The following is a 7816-nucleotide window of genomic DNA, read 5'->3' on the forward strand; positions in this document are numbered from 1 at the left end:
AAGTCTTTTATCCTATGTTGATTTTCTTGAAACCAGTAATATTCAAATAGCCACCATGCAGAAGAAGAAAAATCACATTATTTCATGTTTGTTTAGAGAAACATACAAAAAGTGCAGGCGAGGGATGAAATTTGGAAAACTTTGTCCCTTACTCCATTTTGTCCCCAGTTCCATCTAAATGGCACTAATAACATGCCAGCAATAACACAAGAATCCCAAACTGTGCTCATATGAAGGTGCTACCTGCCTGCCTGGCCCTGTTCCCATTATTTTCTAAACGGCAGGACTAATTTTGATCTGTACAATGAAGCACAGCAAAATTTTGAGTTATGTGTAAGGAAATATTTATCTCTTTTAATATGCTCCAAAAAACTTCTTAAGCTGTATTTTCCTTTCATCACCAAAGCAGGAAAGACGCTTTCATCTTCCATTCCTAGTTATACTTTCCTCACTTCATCTTTATAAAAGCAAAAAAAAAATCCCCCTTTTAGTAACAGTGTTGTTCAGAACTGTGTTGGGAAATTCTTTGTCCTTGCTAATCCCTCTGCCTCCTGAAAGGAAATGGGTAAACTCTCTAATTTCGAAATGTCCATGATAAAATAGCTGTGCTCAGCTCGTGGAGAGCACAAAGATAAATATATACTCTACAGTATTGGCCCATACCCTGCAGCACCTGCAGAACAGAGGATGGAGACCAAAAAGCAGATAATTTCTCACAATAAGAAAGTTGCAGAGATCTTGCAAACAAGTTTGATGATTATTTTGTTTTACCCTCAAGAGAAATACATGGAGCATGTATGAAGGAGACTACAGAAAATTGCAGGAGTCTCTGAAGTCTCCTTCCAGAAAGCCTTCATGGTACTGAGGACTGCTACATTCCTCTATGTTATACCAAAGGGGTTTTTGTAGATTTCATTTCTGAAACTATTCTTTCACACATGGCTGTTCAATTTCTTTAGCCTGAATGAACTTTTCATCAAGACTGTAAAAGAATTCACAGCCCTTTTCTGGTGGTAAATGAAGAAAGTGCATAATTTTTCTAATTGCTGTAATGAATACTGAAGCACCTTAAAAGGTATGCAGCAGTGAAAATGATAGAAAAGAGAACAGCTTCTTGTTACTTATGTGGATTTCTTTACATTCAAGAGTCCTTGTTTGTGATTACTTACCCACCTCTAAACAGCCTCCTGTTTAGGTATCTTGCTATTGCAGTTGTTTATCCTATAGCCCTTATATAAGGCTTCGTTATACATGTAACGATAATATACAAATGCTCTTTTACAAATACCTGTTAATTAAACATTTTCAACATCTTGAAGACCAGGATAAAAATTTCTGGTTTTGAAGTTTGCTCTTTTTTTTCTCCAACTTCTGAATTTGGCTATATTTTATTATTTTAGTTGACACCAGATCAGTTCAGACTGTTCTGATATCAGCTGAACCAAAATAAGCTTGATTTCAACTAAAATGATCACCTTGGCAGCCTTTTGCACAGGCTTGACTGAATATGTTTAAAATCATCCATCTCAGCAGACCTTGCTTATGCGAGACACTTAGGAGCCAAAGGACTGAGCCAAGGATGGGTTCTGGATTTCAGACAAAAAAGCTAAAAATGCAACAGTAAAAATGGAAGAAAATGAAAATGAAAAGATCTAGGTTACGTGTTCACTAATTAACTAACTACTGATAGTTTAATCTAAACAATTTTTTCCTACCAGAGATTGATGTTCTATATATTCCTGTCTTGCATCTCATCAGTTCTTTCTGTCCTCTCCTGCAAGCCTCTTCCCTCCTCTGAAGCCCCAGTGCCTGTGATCTTGCATTTAGGAAATACCAGCTGAGCCTTTTTTAGCATCAGTGTAAATAGCTGAATTCAGGGCTATTCAATCTTTTCAGCTTTGTTTTCACAAGTTTTATAGACATAGAAATGCTATGGCGTATTTAAACTCTGTGATCAGTTTGATTGTCCTGATCTTTTTGTTTAATAAATACACAGTCAGTGTTCACTCTGCTTTGTCAGGTTGTGGGTATGTGAATGCGTGTGTGTGCGAGGAAATTCAATGAGCTTCAGTGCTGAGAGCAGCATATTATTTCTTGCTCTTCTCAAAGCAAATAGCTGTGATTACAGTTCATGCACACAAGGAGTAAAGGCTCTTAATGTGTGTCAGACTTGGGATTCTCAGATTGCTGCTTTGACATCTGACATGGATAGCAATGTGTGGTGTTTTTGCGTTTCTTTGGTGGACTTTGAGCAACACTTGCAGCCACAGTGACGTTCTCAGCATGCTCTTGATTAGCACCTCATTAATAATAACTACATTCATATGGTGGACTTCACACAACCAGAAGAAAAATTACTGAAGATAAAAACTCATCTCAAGATCTTAAACCATTATTTTTTATACTTAAACAACCTCAGACCAGACATACTTCTTAATGCATCAAATGCATTGACAGATGGAATCTTCATTTAGCCTAAAGGTTTTGATTCTGAAATAGAAACAGTGATGACATGAAATAAAGTTCATTTTTTGAGGCATAAAAACCTATCAGAATTTTAGAATTCTAGATAGTGATTTGGTGATCTGGAGATGTAATGTATAGAATTGTTGTTACTATATCTTTTTTAAAAAAACACTATTATTAACACTGTGGTTTGATGCAGAATGTGGTTAGAAAAGTTGAGATGTGAATGTTTTTCCAGAGTCTACCTCAAAGTTCGTTAAATTAGTAAAACTCTTTCTTTCTGACTCCTGGAAATCCATGCATCAGTTCCATGGTGCAGTTCTGGAGACTGCTTTCTCACTTATTTATGAGCTGACTGCCCTCTTTGTTTTTGCTGGCTATTGCAGCACAAAATGCATGTAGACTGTTTCGTTTGCTTACTCTGGGGGCCAAGATCTGCTTGCCCTCTTCCTTCATCTGGCTTTGGCAGAAAGCAAAAGTAGACTCATTTCAGTGTGATGCCGAGTCTCCTGCTGCCATTGAAAGCTTTTTTATTTTAAGCAGTGTTTTCTGCATTGCAATGCTGAGGCTATGTGCTGAAACAAAATGCTACCAGCCTGAATGATGTGGTGTTCCTGTGTGCTCTTCACCCCAGCCCACTCTTCTGCACACTCACCTCTTCAGTACAAATTTTATTTTTTTGCTCTAATTTCCACATAACACTTCACCTCCAGAATAAACTCACGAGAGGAAAAGGTAATAATCATACAACTGATGCTTGCCAGCACCTTCTCCGTGCACCCTACTGGGCTATAGGTACCCTCTATGGAGCACTGTGCAAGGCAAGGATCTGTCCCTGAGTGTTTGTTATGCACTGCAATCCCACTATTCATTAAAAACTTTGTGCCAGCTGAGGATATTATTATTAGCTCTAATTGGTGTATAGCTCAGCCAGCTTCACTTGACATGAGGGTACTCATCAGTCTTCGATGCTGAAGAATCCCTCTCTTTGAGTGTAACAGCACGTCATGCAACTTTGCTTAGCCTCTCACACCTGCCAGATGCATTTGCAGCATCATCAAAAAGCATCCCCTAACTTTTGATCATAGTAATAATATAGTACGAGTTCCAGAAGAGAAATTTGTTTTTCCTAAATAGGTTTCAGAATAATGCTGCCACTCATGATGCATACTGTACTATTTTTGAAGATCAGTTTTTAGAACAAATATCTCTGGGACAGCAATGTGTGAACAGAGATCAATGTTTTACGTACTGGAACAAGTTGTTTCAGCTATTCCTGTGTCTTGCCAAGAAATAGCAAAGCTAAATGAAAATGCTAGTACAAAAATGATATCACAGAAATGATAGCAATCTCTTCTCTTGCCAAATATTCATTTCTACTTCTGCGTGCTCTTTCCTTGTGATGGTGTCCTCAACAAATCTCATTTCTTCTTAACCATGGAAAAGGAGATTCAGTGAGATGACATTCTTGTCCTGCATTCATATGTGACAAAACTTTAACATAAACAAATGGGACAAAATCGTTATTTCATGAGAATTTGTATAACATATGAAGGATGGATGCACTTCAGTGTGCATAATTACAGACTCTTTTTGCTCATAATTACCTAAAGTACTTGAAAGATGGACAAAATCCAGGGCTCTTTTTTTTTTTTTTGTCTAAATATAATTGATGATGAGCTACTTAAATAAGCTTTTGATCTGTACTTTAAGTTTCAGTACATTTCTCAAGGTGACCAATTACAATTTACAGCAATGAATAGCAGCAATTCCTAGAAAGCAGGCAGTGCCATTGATTTTGACCTTAGCTTTCAGTTGGCAAGCTACCAATTACTTCTAAAAAGGCTCCAGCACTCTGCATGAAAGTGCATACTGCTGGCCCTATGGCAGCATGAGATGGCAAGATAGCCAAGGTATCAGTTACGTTCTGTAGATACAACTCATGTTGCAGCACAAACTTACAGGTCTGCTTTGAAGGGTTTTGATCATCTCAGATTTAATGAACTTTATGAGCAGAGAATTTAATGTGCATATATTATTTAGCACTAACACCCAATTGGCAGCAGACACAATAGATGCTGATTGATGAGTTTACAAAGAAGTGTACTAACTACAAAATGTGCCCAAAATTTCCTCTCTTTGGCAAGAACTGATCAAACATAAAGTAAAACAACACAAATATCAAAGCATATCAGGCAAATCTTGAATGAAAATATAATTGAAATTTACCACGCAATATTTGATTGTATGTATAGACCTGGAGATTTTAGTGCAAAGAAAAAACATTTATTTGTGCAAGTTTGGAGCTGTGCTTCCCATCTCAGCCTTTTTTCCTGAGTACTGAGGAACTTATCTAGCTTACTGCTTCCAAAGATAGTGTACAAAAGCTTCTAAAGCCACCATTAATTGCAATAAGCAGATTTGCAAAATCCTTTCTCTTCTGTGCAAAGATCTTCATCAAACCTTCTATTCAAATACCTGGAAGGCTATTTGTTGTTATCTGATATTGCTGGAAACTCCAGATGTCTTTATTGCTGTAATCAAACTCAACAAATAATAAACTGTTATCATGAACCAGAATGCAGGCATACAGACAGGATAAGGAATGTTAGAATGACACATGGATGAGCCTTCCTTTGGGCCATAAGGTATGCTCAAGTTATTTGATCATAATTGTATTGGTTTGTGGATTTTTGGCAGAGTGAGACAGAAGATAGCGCTCAGCCTCTGCTCTCAGGAAGACTTCCTAGTAAGATCATCTAAGTCATTGTTGCCCCTGAATTGCTGCCTGGTTTTTATAGGTTTCTCAGATTTTAAGTTACTGGGGACCCAGTTTGCTCCTGTTCTGCATTTGTGAAAATTCTAGCACAGTGAAGCCCAAGGCTTGGATTCCTACAGTGTGTATAAAGGAGTAAAATGCTACAGCCTAAGGGTCAATTAAAAGCATCTACAGAGCATGCAAATTTCCCTTGTAGGTCTGAGACTTTCTGAAGGAAGTTTCTGTCTAACTTTCAGATAATTTCTAAGGACTACACACCTTCCTTTTAGTTTTTCCTGCTTTATTTCCATTGGCTTTTGCCTTTTTCAGATACAGCAGTTGTTCATAGTAATAAGCCCTAAGAGACAAGACAGCATAATACTTCTGAAAATACAACAGATGCTTGTAATATCATTGCTCTCTCTGCAGGGGTTTCTGTAAACTGATTCCCTGCCTCACTCAGCATGTTAACATCCAGGAACAGAATATTGTTTGTTGAATTTATAATGGAGCCGGGGATTCCAAAAATTTATCCGTGGGGCCATGGAAGTATAGAAAATCCAAACTATATGTTATCAAGCTGCCTTTTCTTTGCTGGTTCTCAAACATAACTCAATTTGCGTTTACAGACTATTCTGAAAAAGCTTCACTCGGTGCATCCTTAGCAAGAAACTGTCAAGAAGAATGATTATCTGCCAAGTACTGACATGTTTGGGAATATTCAGTACGAGGTTTGGTGTGTTATTCAAGTGAATGATTTCTTTTGTCACCCTTGAAATATGCATCGTCACTTTGGCAGCCTCTGCATCCAAGAAGGTGTGCAGTGCAACGAGACATGTAAGCAAACTTGAATCAGGCAGAACAATGTGCGTGACGAATGAGAGAAATAAGTCACTAGGAAAGCCTGGGATAGCAGTAGAAGGGACAAAACATTCTCTCAAACTTGGATGAGCCGAAAAGATGGGGTTGATTTTGTTTTCTACCTTTTTTACAGATTTCTGGGGGTGCCTGATTAGAGAGAAAATATGCATGAGAAATATAAAAGCCCATGGGAAAACAAACAAACAAAAAAAACCCACTAAAGTCTTGGTTTCCAACGTTTAGTTCTTTTACAGCATTATTTTGTCTTCTTCATTTCCCCAAACCTTCTATGAATAAAGTGTCACTCCACAGTGCTCTGACAAGCTGTGTAGCTGCAGTCACTGTTCTGGTCCAGAAGACCATTTCTCCCCATGAGGTCTTCGGTTATAAAAAATGATTTTCAGTCATAGAAAGCTTCAGCAGAGCCCACAGTGTTCCTGCAACCCCACTGTCCCGCTTGCAGGCATCAGCAGCATCTTTCCAGTTCACCAGCTCTGCTCTGAGTCCCAACTTTGTCCTTGCACAAGTCCTCTGCCTGTCTGAAGGGGCCTGTAACAAAGCTATCTGCCTTAGCAACTGAAGGAGAGGTAAAACTGTATTCCCTCAGATACCATTTCCTATTTTTCACATCTGTTTTTCTTTCCTTTACTCATATTTCACTCCTTTTTACAGTTTTTTTCTTATAGTTGGCTTCTTCTTGTTCTTTTTCTCCACGACCAGTATTTTCAGACCACGACTAAATGGATGAAATTAAGTGCTTTCATGTTGTTCTTTGTTTAATTGATTATTATTTTTTTTTTAATTTAAAGGCTATAACTTCTGAAAGTGTGATATTTTCTGTTATACTGTGCAACTTTAAGTTGATGCTTCTAAGAATAATGCACGATACTTGTTTGCACTTCGATAGATTAAATTCTAAAATTTAAATGTTTTAAATTTTTACAATCCTGTACTTTGGAGAAATTCCACTCACTGCAAATGTGTACATTTCTTTCTTATTCTTTTTATATCTCATTTAATATATACCAGAACTTTCTCCTTTTGGTACATGCAACTGCAAGTAGGTCTTTGATATGTGCAAGAATGGTACATGAATCTAATCTAAGCCAGTTAGGTGTACGTAAAGTGTAAAATACCATAAACCTCTGAATTTAGCTGGGGCACATTCTGCTACTTATATGTAATACTTTGCATTGTTACTCCAAATAGCACCAGTAGCACTAGCAGTACCAGCTTCTATATTCACTTGTTAATTGCCTGCTTACTCCATCCATACGTTAAGTAGTGCCTGAACCCCATTTATCATGCGTTTAGCATTTTCAGACACTCTGGGCACTTTAAATCAATTCACAAACAAAACCTTCCTCCTCTGCACCTCATCCTACAGAGCAGTGGTATCCAGCAAGGCTTTTCCTTGGTCCTTATTTCTGGTACTGATAGATAACTGTAGATATTATCCAGGTTATTGTCTATAACTGCTTATCAGTCACACTCTCAAGTTCCCCATTATCTCAGTTCCGGAGTTACAAAATAATTAGGCTGTCTGTCACTGCTTTGGTCAACTTGTAAGTATATGTATCCCAATGGCCTATGAATACTTCTAGTCTTCCAAAACCTGTTGTTTCTAAGGATAAATAAATTCAAAAGAAACATGCTTTAGGGTATGAGGTCCAAACTTGATGCTTGTGCTCTGATGTGCCCCCTCATGGGATGATGGAAACTCAAGAGGAG

The sequence above is a fragment of the Meleagris gallopavo genome, chromosome 1 (genome assembly GCF_000146605.3).
Source record: "Meleagris gallopavo isolate NT-WF06-2002-E0010 breed Aviagen turkey brand Nicholas breeding stock chromosome 1, Turkey_5.1, whole genome shotgun sequence".
NCBI classification, from domain to species: domain Eukaryota; kingdom Metazoa; phylum Chordata; class Aves; order Galliformes; family Phasianidae; genus Meleagris; species Meleagris gallopavo.